Here is a 17,486-nt window from a genome sequence, read left to right as displayed (position 1 = left end):
GGTGAAGAGGACAGTCAGGTTCTAGCACTACTCAAGAGCCGGGCTCTCTGCGGCTTACGTTTAATAAAAAAGCAAAGTGCATACAGAGATTACAACAATTTTAAAGACAAAAAAATGGTCCTATTGTGTGGTCCCAACAATAAACTCAAAAGTCTATGACAAATAGGAGCTCCGATGAGCTGTTTATAAATACTTTAGATTAGGTACAATTATACTGAAAGTCGAGTTCATTTGAAATCTTCCAAAAAAAAAATGTTCCTGCCACTCCTCAAATGGTGCTCGTTAGTTACCGTTTCTGCACAGTGGTGCTGGGTTACTTGTTATCCAAGCGCAGCAGCTGCTCCTTACCATTGATGGTCAAGGACTTCAACTGGCCGTCTTCTTCAACTTCTACTCGTTCTTGACCATTTTCAACGATTCTCTTTGTGGTGATCTTCCTGCTGTTCACCATCTTGGTGGAAGTCGATACAGACTTGAAGCTCCCCATCCCATTGCCACCGAATGACGTGGAGGAGAACGACGTGAGGCCCCCATGGCCCAGTGACCCGAAAGAAGAGAAGCCTGTATCCAATGAAGAAAATCCACCTCCAAATGATGGAAATCCACTGAAAGCTGAGAAAAACGAGCCAGCACCTCGGTTTCTGCTTCCTCGGGGACCCCTTCGGCTCCCCAAAAAGTCTTCAAAAGGGTCTTCAAAGAAGTCGAATGAAAACGGGTCCCTTCCACCGAAGAATTCCCTGAAGACGCCTCTGGGTTCCGGAATGTGAAGCCAAACTCGAACGGACTGTCAAAATGGCTCCACCTCCGCCGCCATTTAAGCCTTCTTTGCCGTATTTGTCATAGATGTCCCGTTTTTTAGCATCTGACAGCACTTCGTATGCCTCCGCTACCTGCTTGAACTTTCTCTCTGCTTCTTCTTTATTCTCAGGGTTTTTATCTGGATGCCACTTTAGTGCCGGTTTCCGATATGCCTTCTTGATATCCTCCGGTGACGCATGTCTCTGCACGCCTAGAACTTCATAATAATCCACCATGTTTTAACAGATTGTTGGAACTGGTCCGAGAACGCGGCGGCCGCTCTCGGCTCGCCCCGGCTCGGCTGCGCTGGTGGCGGCGGCGGCGGCTCCCCGCGCTTTCCTTTCCTTAAATCTTTCTTGAGCCTCAGTTTGGACCAGGGTCTTTCTGACCTGCACCCAAATGGTCCAACTCGGAGCCACAGTCCTTTTTTTTTTTTCTTTCTTTCTTTCTTTCTTTTTCTTTCTTTTTGTGCTTCTGTGGATGGAACCCAGGGGTATTCTACCTCTAAACATGACCCCCAGCCCTAGTTTTTTTTTTTTTTTTTTTTTCTTTCTTTCTTTCTTTCTTTCTTTCTTTCTTTCTTTCTTTCTTTCTTTCTTTCTTTCTTGGCAGTACTGGGGTCCTGGAAGCCCTTCTATCTCCGGGCTACACTCCCAGACCTACTTTATATTTTTTATTTGGAAACAAGGTCTCTTAAGCCAGCGAGGCTGGCTTTGAACCTGCATGATCCTCCTGTCTCCGCCTCCCAAGCGCGGTGATTACAAGTGTGAGCCACCATGCCCGGCTTTATTCTTTATTTTTAAAACACACTCTCAGTGAGTTTCAAGGGATTCCACTAAGTAGCTAAGGCTGTCCACGATCATCGGCCTTCACCTCTGGAACACTGGGATTACAAGCGTGCACCACCACGCCCAGCTGAGCCACAGTCCTGATCAGCCATAATTTCACCACCTTTTCTCCATGTAGACAACCCAGAATTTCAAAGGTGCTTTTGGCAGCACCACCCTGTGACTATGGGTCTTCCTTTCTGCAACAAATTATCCTTCTTTGTACTTGTATTGTAACCTTTCAACCTACTGTCTGAAAGCAAAACATCAATGCCTTTTATTATTGAAATTTAAAAGCTGGGCGTGGCGCACCTTGTAATCCCAGCGCTTGGGAGGCGGAGACAGGAGGATCGTGCAGGTTCAAAGCCAGCCTCACTGGCTTAAGAGACCCTGTTTCCAATAAATATATAAAATAGGTCTGGGAGTGTAGCCTGGATGTAGAAGGGTTTACAGGAACCCCAGTACTCCACGTGGTTATAACCAGAAGATCAGTGGTGGTGTCCTTGGGCCATCAAAACTTGGCAAGAGCCAGGTGGAGTGGCGCACGCTTGTAATCCCAGTGTTTGGGAGGCGGAGACAGGAGATCGCGCACAGGTTCGAAGCCAGTCTCGCTGGCTTAAGAGACCCTGTTTCCAAATAAAAATATAAAAATAGGTCTGGGAGTGTAGCCCAGAGGTAGAAGGGCTTCCAGGAACCCCAGTACCACCAAAAATCAAAACAAACTAAAAAACCAAAACAACAACAAAAAAGAAAACTTGGCAAGATTATATAGATGAGCAAATAAGGTGACCTGAGGGGATGAGAGGAGGGAAGAGGGAAATTCTCAAATGATCATGATGTACATTAACAAAAATATCAAAGTCGATCACTAAGCCAAGCATGAAATGGAGGGAATGAGGTGGAAATTGGGCAAGGGCTAGTTGGGTGATGTGTGCATATATGCCTCCACCATCTTCTACTCATTAAGATGTATGACTACAATGCACCAATAAAAAGTTAAAAAAAAAAAAAAAACTTGGCAAGCCAGGCCACAAGCTCAGAACATAGCAATCTCTGGCCCTGCCAAACTTAGGCCCAGTGGCCACTGGAGGTCAACTCTCTGCAGTATCATAGGCTTACAATCAGCAAAGCACCAGTACTATCTGTGGAGCCTAAATCCCAACCAGGGGGCTGCAGGCTCTGAAGTTCATAGTCTCTGGCCCGCAGAGAGCACAGTGACCTGCAGCCAATCAGAGACTTCTGTCTGCCTGCACTAAGAAATATATCTAAAGAGATGCTGGGGGACAAATTCAGAAGTTTGATTCTATGAGTCAGATTGGTAGAAGCAAATGTATACCCCAACATAGAGCGTCTAAAGGGAAAACAAATAGACTCAGGACTCACACTCAAAGAGGAAGAAGATGCCAAGGCAACAGAAATACAAACCTTAGAACTCTGAAGACATGAGAATGAGGAACAGTGAAGAGACAATAAACTTCCACAATGCAACAACAAGGGAGATCACCAATACTGATCTGCAGGAAATGCAAGAAAGAGAATCCCAAATTTTGATCTTTAATATGATGAAAAGCCTCAAAGAAAGTGTGCAGGAAAAGCCAGGTGTGGTGGCGTATACTTCTAATCCCAATACGTGGGAGGCTGAAACAGAAGGATCCACATTCGCAGACAGCCTCGGCTACTTAGTGAGGCCCTCCACAACTTAGTGAGACCATGCTTCAAAACAAAGAATAAAAAATAGAGCTGGGCATGATGGCACACACTTGTAATCCCAGCATTCAGGGGGCTGAGACCAGAGGATTGCCATTCTCAGACAGGCTCAGCTACTTAGTGAGGCCCTCCACAACTTAGTGAGACCCTGCTTCAAAATAAAGAATAAAAAATAGAACTGGGCATGATGGCACACGCTTGTAATCCCAGCATTCAGGGGGCTGAGACCGGAGGATTGCCGTTCTTGGACAGACTCAGCTACTTAGTGAGGCCCTCCACAACTTAGTGAGACCCTGCTTCAAAATAAAGAATAAAAATAGGGTAGTGGGTGTAGCTCGAAGGTCAAATACCCCTGGGTTCCATCCCCAAATATGCAAAAAAAAAAAAAAAGAGTTGTGAGCCAGGTGTGGTGGCACATGCTTGTAATTCCAGCATTTGGGAGGCTGAGACAGGAGTAGTGCAGTTCGAGGACAGCCTCAGCTACTTAGTGAGTCCCTCTGCAACCCAGTGAGACCCTGTTTCAAAATAAAGAATACAAAATAGGGGTGGGGTGTAGCTTGAAGGTAGAATGCTCCTGGGTTCCATCCCTAGTACCTCAAAAAAAAAAATTAAAAAATAGTGCCGGGGATGTAGCTTGGAGGTAGAAGGCCCTGGGTTCAATCTCAATGTCACACACAAAAAAGCATACAGAAAATGAAGAAGTAAACTAAGGCTCTAAGAAAGAACCAGAAAGAGACATTGAGAGAAATGACAAAGTCAATAAATGAATTAAAGACCACAGTAGAAACCAACTCTAGCATGCTAGACCCCATGGAAAATGGCATATCAGTCTTGGAGGATAGTTCATTCAAAATTGAAAACGCAGCCAACACTATAAAGAAGACATTACAACAACACGACCTACACATCCAAAAGTCTTTACTCATCTTTTGCCTGGAACCAATCTAGGGGCGTGAGTGGTGTGTTGAAGTCTTCTAATTTTATTGTATTTGGATCTATTTCAGATCTAATGTCCCAAAGGATTTTTATATGGGACAATACAAAACCTAATTTATGAATAAAAGGTATTGAAGAAGGCCTAGAAGCACAAACCAAGGAGTATCAGAGGCTTATTCAGAAAAATAATCTTAAAGAATATAGAAAAATACTTGGACATCCATGTACAGGAGACGTATAGACCACCATTAAGAAAAGATCAAAGATACCGGGCATGGTGGTGCACGCTTGGGAGGCAGAGACAGGAGGACTGCGCGGGTTCAAAGCCAGCCACGCTGGCTTAAGAGACCCTGTTTCCAGATAAAAAAATATAAAAATAGGTCTGGGAGTGTAGCCCGGAGGTAGAAGGGCTTCCAGGAACCCCAGTACCACCAAAAGAAAGAAAGAAAGAAAGAAAGAAAGAAAGAAAGAAAGAAAGAAAGAAAGAAAGAAAAGATCCAAGGACTTATTCATGCTACATAGTAATCAAAATGACTGACCTAGAGGCCATAGAATGAATCTTTTTTTAAAATTGATGCATTGTAGTCATGTATCTTTATGGAATACAAGATGGTAGAAGCATACTGTTGTATGTAATCAAGATGAGAAACTCAAAACTCTAGAGGCCAAGGGAATGAGCCAATTGAAGCCTTTATTAGCTGGCCAGTGGTGCAGCCCTCAGTCTAGAAATCAGACCAGAGGGGCGCGCTGACTGCTGGGGTTAGGGGCTTATAAGGGATAAGCAAGCACACCACAGAAGCGGAAACTCAGATTAGGAGGTGTTGGCAGAAAGATACCACACGGGAATTTCAGGTAGCGAGATAAGGCATTAGCACAGGGCAGGACAGAGGAGTGGTCCCCATCCTGCTGTAGCTTGGTCATTCCTAGAGATGCAAGATTAAACTTTAGATTAGCTGCTTGAAACAGGAAGGGGGTTTAATTACACAATAATGCCAAATGGAGTGTTTTCTGCTTCCACAATACATGGACACATCACTCATTTAGCCCTTCCCCAATTTCCCCCTTATTCCCTCCCCCTCCCTCGAGGAAAGAATCTTAAAAGCAGTGAGAACCGAAGAATGAGTGACATTTGGGGGAAAACAATAAAAATCACTCCCGACTTCTCAACCCAAGTCATGAATGCCAGAAGAAACTGGTATAATCTACTCCAGACCCTGGAAGAAAACAACTTCCAACCAAGACTGCTATATCCAGTAAATATATCATTCAAAATTGATGGCTACATAAAAACATTTCAAGACAAGCAGAAACTTAAGGAATTCATGACTACCAAACCTTCACTACAAATACCTAAAGAAATAAAGTACAAAAAAGAAAAAGAAACAAATTCCAGAACCAGAGAAGAGGCAAACCAGAATCTGCTGCTTGTCTTCACTAAGTACTATAGCCCATTAAAGAGGTTCTGGGGGACTAACTAAGAATTCTGATTATTGCGCTGGGCATGGTGGCGCACGCTTGTATTCCCCGCACTTGGGAGGCAAAGACAGGAGGATCGCACAGGTTCGAAGCCAGCCTCACTGGCTTAAGAGACCCTGTTTCCAAATAAAATATAAAAAATAGGTCTGGGAGTGTAGCCTGGAGGTAGAAGGGTTCCATCCCCAGTACCACAAAAAAAAAATTTTCTGATTAAATGAGACATGTTCTTTGAGTCAAATATATATTCCCAATACATAACTTATTATTACAATAAATAAGCATAAGATTCCCAAACAAAGAGGAAGAGTATGCCAACACAACAGAGATACAAACCGAAGAATGTTGAAATCATGAGAACAAAGAACAACAACAAAAAAAACTCTTACAACTTCACAAAAATGAAAATCACCAATACAGAGCTGCAAAAATGCTAGATTTCAGAATTTTATCAATAAGATCAAGCACCTTAGATAGTAAATCTGAGAAAATGTACAGGATATGAAGGAACACATCAATAAAGAAATTAAGGCTCTAAATAAGAATGAAAAAGAGGCCCTGAGTGAAATGGAGAAAATGACTGAAATAAAGTCCTCTGCACAACCATCATTGGCAAACTAGACCACATGGAAAATAAAGCCTCATTACTGAAAGACAGTTCATTCAAAACTGACCACAGTGTCAACAATATAGAGAAGACAATAAGACAACACAACTAGAATATTCACAAAATCTAGAATAATATAAAGTGACCAAACTTATGAATTCTAAACATTGAAGAAGGTCTGTAAGCACAAACCAAGGGCATTAGAAACCTCTTCAGATAAATAGCATCAATTATTTTCCCTACTATGGAAAACAAGATGGAAAGCCACATATAAGGAGACACTCAGAATCCCAATAATACAAGATCAAAGAAGAACTCCACACTACATAAAGGACAGGTGAAAGCTGATCCTGTGAAGCAAGCTTGTAATCCCAGTACTTTGGAGGGTGAGACAGGAGGATTACAGGTATGTGCACAACCTCAGCTAATTAGTAAGGTTCTCCACAACTTAGTGAGACCTTATTTCAAAATAAAGAATAAAAAATAGGGCTGAATGATGGGCATGTGGCACATGCTTATAATCCCAGCACTTGGGAGGCTGAGACAGGAGGATCGCACAGATTCAAAGCCAACCAACCTCAGCTACTTGGTGAGGCTCTCAACAACTTAGTGAGACCCTGTTTGCAAATAAAGTATAAAATAGGTCTGGGAGTACAGCCCAGAAGTACAAAAGTCCCTGGGTTCCACCCCTGGTACCACTAAAAAATTTAAAAAAGGGCTGGAGAGCTGGGTGTGATGGCACATGCTTGTAATCCCCATACTTGGGAGGCTGAGACAGGAGGATAATGGTTCACAGAAAGCATCAGCTACTTAGTGAGGCTCTCTGTAATTTAGTGATACTTTGTTTTTAAGACCTTATTTGTTTAATATTGTTTATAAAGAATGAACAATAATAAAAAATAGGGCCGAGGATGTAGTCCGAAGGTAGAATGCCCCTGGGTTTCATCCCCAGTACCTTAAAAAAAAAAGAGCTGGAGGTGTATTTCAGAGATAAAATGTTCCTGGGTTCCATTCCCAGCACCTAAATAAACAAACAAACAAACAAAATTTTTAAAAAATGACAAGCCGGACATGGTGCACGCTTGTAATCCCAGCATTTGGGAGGCTGAGACCAGAGGATCGTGGCTCACAGATAGCCTCAGCTACTTAGTGAGGCCCTCTGCAACTTAGTGAGACCCTGTTTCAAACTAAAGAATAAAATATAGGGCAGGGGGTGTAGCTCAGAGGTCGATTGCCTCTGAGTTCCATCCCTAGACCCACAAAACAAACAAACAAACAAATAAATAAAAAGGACAGATGACATTCAAAGGTAAAGCACTAAAAATCCTTCTGGAATTTTCAACCAAAAAGAAAGCCAAGAGGACTTGGTATTATATACTCCAAACCCTTAAAGAAAACAGTTTCTAATCAAGATTGCTATATTCAGAAAATATATCATTCAAAATTGACAGAGAAATAAAACTCTTCCAAGACAAGCAGGAACTAAAAGAACTCATGATTACCAAGCTGGCACTAGGGAAAATACTCAAAGAAATACAACACAAAGTTAGAAGAAATAAATGCCAGAAACAGCGAAGGGACAACTTCCATTGGATGTCTATTATCTCAAATCTCTGATTAAAAGAAATAGACTGGCACTGTGGATTACAGAACATAATCCAACTATATGCTGCTTGCAAGAAACTCGTTTTACAGGCAAAGATATTCATAGGCTAATGGTGAAAGATGGAAGAGGATAATTTATGCAAATTGAAACTGTACCACAAAAAAAAAAGCAGTCAGAGCCTGTGTACTGCACATGCTTACAATCCTAGCATTTGGGAGGATTACGGTTCGCAGACAGCCTCAGCTACTTGGTGAGACCCTTTGCAACTCAGTGAGACCCTGTTCCAAAATAAAGAATAAAAAAGGGGGCTGTGGTTGTATCTCAGAGGTAAAATCTCATGGGGTTCCATCACCGTTACCACACACACACACACAAAATAATAATAATAAAAAATAGGAGCCAGGTTTGCTGGAGCATGCTTGTAATTCCAGCATTTGAGAGGTTGAAAAAAGAGGATCCCAGTTCTAGACCAGCCTCAGCTATTTACTGAGGCTGCTATAACTTAGTGAGACCCTGTTTCAAGTTAAAGAATAAAAAATCTGGCTGGGGGCTTCACTCTCAGGTAGAATGCCCTGGGTTCAATCTCCAGCACCACAAGAAAAAAAAAATAGGGCTGGGAGTATAGCTCAGAGGTAGAATGCCCCTGGTTTCTATCCCCAGTACCAAAAAAAAAAAAAAAAGTGAAAATGTTTTCCTACACAAACATTAATAAAAAGCAAGATGGAGAAAATATTTTATAACTGACTATATAAACTTCAGAATAAGGAAATTGATCACCGTTGATGAGGGTATTTTATAACCATATAAAATATCAGTTCAAGCTGCAGATCATCGGAATTATCTACCCAAAACAATGGAAGCCAAACTACCAAACTAATGCTTGTGTACCTATGTTCATTGTTACACAATTCACATTCACCAAACAATGCAGCCAGCCAAGGTGTCCCTCAGGAGATGAATGGATCACAAAACTGTGGGATATGTACCCAGTGGAATTTCATTCAGCCATAAAGAGAACCACAATCATGTCATTTACAGGGAAATAGATGGAACTGGAGAATATTATGCTAAAATAGATTAGTTGGTTATAAAATATAAGAAACAAATTCTCTCCCTAATATGCAAAAGCTAGGGAGAAAATGGGTCATAGGAGGAACTCTAGACGAAGAAGGAGAATGAGCAAATAAGGAGACCTAACTGAAGGGATGGAAGGCGGAAGAGGGAAATTCTCTAATGTTCATGACGTACATTCACAAACATATTAATCACTAAGCCAAGCATGAGAAGGAAGGAGGGGGAGGAAATTGGGAAGGAATTGGGTAAGGGCTAATTGCGTGATGTGTGCATATATGTCTCCACCATCTTGTTCTCCATTAAGATGTATGACTACAATGCACCAATTAAAAAAATGTTTGTGATCCTGGGGATGGAACCCAGGGGCCTCTACCTCCATGCTACGCCCCTGACCTATTTAAAAAAAATTTTTTTTGAAACAGGATCTCTCTAAATTGCTGAGAGACTCACTAAGTAGCTGAGGCTGGCTTCGAATCTGTACTATTATCCTGACTCAGCCTCCCAAGTACTGGGATTATAAGTGTATGCCACCACATCTGACAATAAAAATTTTTTAAAAAATGAAATAAGCCAGGCGCGGTGGTGCACACTTGTAATCCCAGCATTCGGGAGGCTGAGACTGGAGGATTGCAGTTCAAGGACAGCCTCAGCTACTTAGTGAGGCCCTCCATAACTTAGTGAGACCCTCTTTCAAAATAAAGAATAAAAAATAGGACAGGGGGTGTAGCTCGGAGGTAAAATGCCCCTGGGTTCCATCCCAACCCTTAAAAAAAAAAGTGAAATAAGACAAAAAATTAAAAAATAAATATCAATTCATCAGAGAAATATAACAGTCCTAAATGTGTATTTATATATTAGCAGAGCATCAAAGTACCTGAATCAAAAACTACTCATGCCAACTGAGATTGGATCTGAATTTCTACCTCAAAAACAAAAGTGAGGGGACTTCCGGGAAGATGGCGACCGAGAATATCAGCGTTTACAAGTCCCACTAACACTCGATCTCTATTGCCACAAAATAAGAGCTTTCCATAGCCAGAAAACACCATCAGCAGAGAAATAAAAACTGTAAATACAAGGGACAGAGAAAAAGAAGGCTAGAAGAACAACCAGAGACCAGAAAAGAAACTAGCCCACACTGCGGCAGTGGAGCTGCGCCGGCGCCATCTTCCCTCACAGCATCAGGCACCAGAAAAGAAATACGCCAGCCTCATGGCCGAGGGTATGGCAGCAGTGCCATATTGCTAGCCTAGTGGCGGTGGCGAATCCACCAGGTCCATGACAGCTCCAGATCAGCGCACTCAACAATCGTGAGTGAAATTGTGGACCATAAGGGAGAAATCCCATTACTGCAACCCCAGGGACTTGCGCAGCTTTGATAATCTCCCTGGGTCTGAGATTTTGCAATCCAACCCAGTGAAAGAGTAGTGGTGGCAGAGATACCACACCTTAGTCGCAGGTCCCCATAGGAAAACACCCAGTCTGGCACCCCCATGGTCTCATGCAGCCTCGCTTAACTCCCTGGTTCTGAGAATTTGCGATACAACCCAGTAAAGGAGTATTGGTGACTGAGATACCACAGACTAAGATCCAGAGCACCCTAAGGGAAGTCATAGTGACCCAGGGAAGAACCCAGAGAAGGCACAAACTTCTGAAATCATGGAAAAGAGGAACAATAATGGAGCAATGAATGCCCACAACCCCACAACATCAGAACCTGATAACACAGAAATTCAGAGATCCCCAAAGATCAAATCAGGAATATAACTAGAAATATTATAGGACTTTTGAAAAGAATTTAGAGTCTAAAAGAATAAAGGATGCAATAATTGGAGTAAAGTCCTCCATTCAAAGTATAATCAATTAAACCAAATGGAGAATAGAATCTCGTTCCTAGAAGACGATCACTCCAAAAACGAACGCATAGTTTATAATTTAGAAAAAAAATCTGACAGCAGGAATTTGACATTGAAGAAATATGGACCCATCTTAAGAGAGCTAACCTAAGAATCATTGGAATAGAGGAGGGTAAAGAAGGTGAAACCAAAGGGATCAACATTAATTGGCCAGATGACTCCCCTGGGGTCAGCCATGCTCTTGAAATCCTCCTCTATAGCCCAAGCCTTGGTTCCTGAGAGAGGAAACCAAGACAGGATGGGAGGTGAAGAAAAAGAAAATAAAAAGCATCTTAGGTGTTAAGTGGCATGGGCAGAGATGTCCTTGTACCAAATGGGAACAGCAATGACAATGATAACAGGAGGGAGGGGTAAGAGGTGCTATGCAGAGGATGCTCTTGTGGGACAGGTGCAGAGGTGGGGTACAGAAGAGCAGCTCATAGCTGCAGAGATGACACAGCATGACCAGAGCACCACTGAGAACCACTCAAGGATGAAAGTGTCTTCTTGAGAAAGAATACACGGCTGTGGGTGTAGCTCAGGGGTAGAGCATTTGATTGCAGATCAAGAGGTCCCTGGTTCAAATCTAGGTGCCCCCTGTATGTTATCTGCTAGGCCTCTAGTGGGTCAGCATGGCCATTTCTGTGGGTTCATGGCTTCCATGGTGAAAAGAATTTCAACTTGAGCCAGTCAGAGACAAAGGCAGAGGTTTAATTTAAGTAAAGCAAGCTGAGTGTGGTGGTCCAAGCTTGTAATCCCAGCACTTGGGGGGCTGAGACAGAAGGATCGCAGGTTTGCAGCCAGCCTCAGCTACATAATGAGACCCTCCGCAATTTAGAGAGACCCTGTTTCAAAATAAAAATAATGAAACCAGGTTGGGGAATAGCTCAGAGGTAGAATGCCCTTGCATTCTGTCCCCAGTGCCACAAGAAATAAGTAAGTTAATTAATTAAGTAAAGCAAAGACACACATTCAAGGGAGCACAGGCCATTTCGAGAGCGTGAACGCGGCTGTGGGGAAGGAGTGTCAGCGAGTGCCCAGAACACGGCCTGGAGTGTCTGGGAGCCACCCACATCTATCTGTCCTGTATATAGGACCCGCTAGAGACGGTGGCCAGGGGCATACGGGTTAGCCTGCTCCTTCTTTGAAGTCTTAGGTTAACAAAAGGCGGGAATTCCTTTTAAATAAGAATCCTAGGGAGTGAAGACAGGGTGCAGGGCTCTTTAACAGAAGGTGTAACTTTTTCTGGGGAAATTCCTGGAGGGAAAAGGAACTTTGACAAAAATTGAAGCTCTCTCGGGTTTAATTACCTCAGGAATTTCCTGAGCCAGCCCATTAAATTGTAAAAGTACGGACCTTGCTGAGATGGGAGGACTGTGCAGGGTTAAAGCCAGCCTCAGCAACTTAGTGAGACCCTGTTTTCAAATAAAATATTAAAAAATAGGTCTGGGAGTGTAGCCCAGGGGTAGAAAGCCCCTGGGTCCCATTTCCAGTACCACTAAATAAATACATAAATAAATAAATGTATGGGCCTGTGTTTCTTCTTCTTCTTTTTTTTTTTTAAGAATAACCAAGTTCAACGCCGGGCGTGGTGGTGCACACTTGTAATCCCTGCGCTTGGGAGGCAGAGACAGGAGGATCACACAGGTTCGAAGCCAGCCGCGCTGGCTAAGAGACCCTGTTTCAAAATAAAAATATAAAAAATAGGTTTGGGAGTGTATCCCAGATATAGAAGGGCTTCCAGGAACCCCAGTACCACCAAAAAAAAAAAAAAAAAAGAATTACCAAGTTCAAGCCAGGGGTGGTGGCACACACTTGTAATCCCAGCATTCGGGAGGCTGAGACCAGAGGATCCCGGTTCGTGGACAGCCTCAGCTACTTAGTGAGGCCCTCTGCAACTTAGTGAGACCCTGTTTCAAAATAAAGAATAAAAAATAGGGCACGGGGTGTACCTCAGAGGTCAAATGCCCCTGGGTTCCATCCCCAAACCCGCAAAAAAAAAAAAAAAAAAAAGAATAACCAAGTTCAGCTGGGCGTGGTGGCGCACACTTGTAATCCCAGTATTTGGGAGGCTGAGACAGGAGGATCGCAGTTTGAGGCCAGCCTCAGCTACTTAGTGAGCCTTCTGTAACTCAATGAGACCCTGTTTCAAAATAAAGAATAAAAAAATAGGGCTGGGTGTGTGGCTCGAGGGTAGAATGTCCCTGGGTTCCTTCACCAGTACTGCAAAATAAATAAATAAATAAATAAATAAATAAATAAATAAATAAATAAATAAATAAACAAATAAATAAATAATAACCACCCTCTGTTAAATGAAACTAAAGATTTCAGATTTTAAAACCATATTTTTCTTTCCTTTCCAACATATCTCCTTTCTACCTAAATTCTTATTTCATCTGTTCTCCTCCTCAGGCCCAGCTTCATGAAACCAAATTTTCTAACCAGTCGTAACAACTGAAGTGTCCGCTCATAACACTTTTCATGTTTCAGTTTTATCTCCTCAGTCACAATCATTTCCTGGAGGGGAAGAAGAATTCTGCCTAGTTCTCTTCTGTGTTCCCTGGCGCCTAATTATTACCATTCTCACTTTATTTGTTTATACCAAGCTTGCTTTTACAAGAATTAGGATTCGAGGCAATTTACAATTAAAGACACAGTAAAACTCTAACCAACCAAACAGGTATATGAAAGCAAGAGCTGGGTGTCTAGGAACAGTGCAGCCCATCGCCCCTGAGAGTTTATTTGAGGAGGACCTACTACTACTGTTGGAGTGCATGGGGCACATAAAACACGGCCCAACAGCAGGGAAACAGGCTTTATTTAGGAATAAAACCTAGAGATGATGATTACTGCCAGGGCAGCCATGTGCAGCTACAGAGGTTGTGCATGTGCTTGTAAGGAGACATCTGACTGGGGAGAGAGCCCACAAGAGTCAGAAGCCCGCCTCTACAAGCGAGGGGCTCTCTCTGGGGCCAGGAAGGGGAGGGCATAGGGGAGTCGTGTAAGCCACTGATGGGTGTGCTAGTGGCCAGGTCAGCTCATGGCAATGGTCAGGGTGTTTCTCTTTGTTCCTTTGTTCTTGCTCTTCCTCTGGCATAACCTCATAGCCAGACTTCATAGTCAGTCCTCACAGCGCCCATAACTGCTGTGAATACAACCCATATCTTGTCACTTCCTGGCAAGAAAACAGAAATGAAAATATACTAGCTCATCAATTGAGAAATAGGCTTTGTTAATTCTGAAAAAAACAGCAGGCTTTGATATAAGAGGTGTTTTAGGGGGTCATTGAAGGCAGGAACATTCTACCTTCAAGCTGTAACCCCAGCCTTTTTCATTTGTATTTATTGTTGTTTTAATACAGGGTTTCATTAGGTCACTAAGAAGCTCTCTGTTGCCAAGGCTATCTTGGAACTTGTGATCCTCCCGTCTCAGCCTCCAAGGTACACCCAGTTTATAACAATCTCTAGAGACAGGACATTGGAGAGATGACGATTGTGCATTACACACAGTGCCAAGTTATGAAATGGTGTGAGGTCACAGAGGGAGACAGGCTGGCAGGGATGGCCTGACCCCGCATAGCTGTAAACATGCATGCATCCCACACGGTCACGGGTGCAGGTGGTCCTGCCCCCGCAATGTCACAGGTGTGTGCACCTCCCATATCATAGCGGCTACACACACACATCGTGCATGTGCATGGCACTGGGTATAATATGCAATGATTAAGCAAAGTGTAACATGCATGTGTAATGGCTAAGCAAAGAGTAACACACACCTGCATGTCCTGCTGAAGTGGGCATGTGCCACTGTGTGCAGAGCCCTGTGTAAGGAGAGGGTCTACAGAATAAAGTCACTGTCTGTTGTTTGTTCTCCTCCAGATGGCAACTTTGCATGTTTTAGTCTTGCTGGAGATTTTACCACCTGCAACCACAGCTGGCCCCTGCCCAGGCCCCTGACATATAGTGACCCTGTATATTTTCTGTATTTTTTTGTCATAAAAATGCAGAAATGAGCCAGGTGGGGTGGTGCATGCTTGTAATCCCAGCATTTGGGAGGCTGAGACCAGAGGATCGTGAGGCCCTCCGCAAGTACCCTGTTTCAAAATAAAGAATAAAATATTGGGCAGGGGCTATAGTCCGGAGGTCAAAAGCCTCTGGGTTCCATCCCCAGACCCGCAAAAAAAAAAAAAAAAAAAAAAAGCAGAAATGATGCTCCATGGAAGGAAGCGGAAGCTAACTACATGACGTATACCCCATCTCTCCTCTTTCCCAGTGATAGAACTCTGGTTGTATCCTGAGTGGTTATGTTCCCAGCTAAAAGACCACATTTCGTGGCCTGTCTTTGACTAAGAAAGGCAAATGAAGGGTAATAAACAGTCATTGGACAAGACTTCAGGGAAAAAACAAGACAATAAATATGACATATGTCCCTCTGTCTTGACTCCTTCCTACTTGAAATGTAGATGTGATGACTAGAGCAACAGCTGCCACATTGAGGATGGGATCCATATTTTAAGGAAGGCTGGTCAGAGAGATAAAGGGAACCTGTGTCCCTAAAGACATCCTGGAGTTGCCTTACCGGCCCTGGTCTCTTCCCTTCCAAAAATCCTTTAGAAAAGAAAGACATAAATTTTTGTCTTGTTTAAACCTCAGAACAAAAACAAATGCCAACAAATCTCATGACTTTCCCCCTAAAGAACTCACCAGCATCCAACTCAGTAGGTCTGAGTGAGTCATTAAGAGGAGGCCTTCCGGCCAGGCATGGTGGCGCACGCTTGTAATCCCAGTGCTTGAGAGGCTGAGAGGAGGATCATGCAGGTTCGAAGCCAGCCTCGGCTACTTAGTGAGGCTCTCAGCAACTTAGTGAGACCCTGTTTCCAAATAAAGTATAAAATAGGTCTGGGAGTATAGCCCGGAGGTAGAAAGTCTCTGGGTTCCACTCAGTACCACAATAGAGAGAGAGAGAGGGAGAGGGAGAGAAAGGAAGACAAACAGGGTCTTGGTAAGTTGCTGAGAATCTGCCTACGTTGCTGAGGCTGGCTTCAAACCTGTGACCCTCCTATCTCGGCATCCCCAACTATTGAGATTACAGGTATGTCCCACCACACATGGTTTAAACTTGGAAATTCTAAGTGCCTTAAACAGACGTGGAATGTGAAGGAGATGTGGGAGGGGCCATCTTGGTTCCACACCATTATTGGGAAGTGACATCAAGTGAAACGTTTAGCCCTTCTCAAGCAGCATCTTCCTTCCGGGCTTCTTCTTCTGCCTGTGTACCAAAGCAGGTACAAGCTCTTTGTCAAACAGAACCTTCAGCACCTTCTTTTTGTGATACTGGGGATGGAACCCAGGGGCATTCTATCACCAAGTGACACCACCAGCCCTATTTTTTATTCTTTATTTTGAAACAGGGTCTCACTGAGTTGCAAATGGCTTCACTAAGTAGCCGAGGCTGTCCGCGAACCATGATTCTCTGTCTCAGCCTCTCAAATGCTGGGATTACAACTGTACGCCACCACACTCAACTCCTTCAGCCCTTTCTAAAATGATGCCAGGAAGTGGCAATGTCTTCTTGGGAAAGGAGGATTATCACAGCGTAAGGAAGAATGCTCACAGTTGAACAGGATCAGCAGCTCTTTGAAAAGTTGGAATGAACACCTATACTTACATGAGTAGAAGGAGAGCTAATTACACACTATTCTCAATAAAAGGGGGCATAGCTCAGGGGTAGAGCATTTGACTGCAGATCAAGAGGTCCCTGGTTCAAATCCAGGTGCCCCCTTCTTTTCTTCCTTGAACAAAATTGACAAAATCAAGTTGTACTTGATCAAAACTAGAGGCTGAGCTAAACTGACAAAATCACATTCTACTTGACCAGTCCCCTCATGGGAAGAGGCTTCCCAGAGTCATGTGGAGAGTAGGCTGCACTCTCCTCTTGGTGACTCAGTGACTCCATGATGGACAGAAGTGCAGTTTCCAGGCTGTGTTCAGTCCTGAGTTACTGTTTTATACAGCAGTAGACCACCACCAGTGACTCCATTTTGAGTACCAGTGGCCCAGGTAGAGTGACTTGACAACCATCACCTGCCCAGCACAACCAGAAAAACAAACTGATTATTTGTGTCAATAAAAATTAACTAGCCAGGTGCAGTGGCACACATTTGTAATCCCAGTACTTGGGAGGCCGAGACAGGAGGCTCGCAGGTTCACAACCAGCCTCAACTACTAAGTGAGGCCCTCTGAAACTTTGTGAGACCCTTTTATGAAATAAAAAATAAAAATTAGGGCTAGGGGAATAGCTCAGAGGTAGAAAGCTGCTGGGTTCAATCCCCACTAATGCAAAAAAATAAAAAATAACTTATCAAATTAAGTCAGGAGCACATGGACACTTAGACATCTCAAATCATCTCAGAAACACAAAACACAGGCACTTAACAGTCTCAAAAGATGTAGCCCAAGCTGGGCGTGGTGGTGCATGCTTATAATCCCCGCGCTTGGGAGGCTGAGACAGGAGGATCGCACGGGTTCGAAGCCAGCCTCAGCTGGTTAGTGAGACCCTGT

The 17,486-nt window shown here is 43.4% G+C and overlaps 1 pseudogene across 1 annotated transcript; it reads right to left on the bottom strand.

The window, feature by feature from the left end:
• Positions 1-313: 313 nt before the first annotated feature.
• Positions 314-1,435, bottom strand: LOC308267070 (dnaJ homolog subfamily B member 6-like; annotated as a pseudogene). Its single transcript has one exon. The product of its transcript is annotated as a dnaJ homolog subfamily B member 6-like (transcript).
• Positions 1,436-17,486: the final 16,051 nt, after the last annotated feature.

The sequence above is a fragment of the Muscardinus avellanarius genome (genome assembly GCF_963383645.1).
Source record: "Muscardinus avellanarius genome assembly, chromosome: 9".
NCBI lineage: Eukaryota > Metazoa > Chordata > Mammalia > Rodentia > Gliridae > Muscardinus > Muscardinus avellanarius.
The sequence above is the reverse complement of the archived record's forward strand: the minus strand, read 5'-3'. Positions and strand labels throughout refer to the sequence as shown.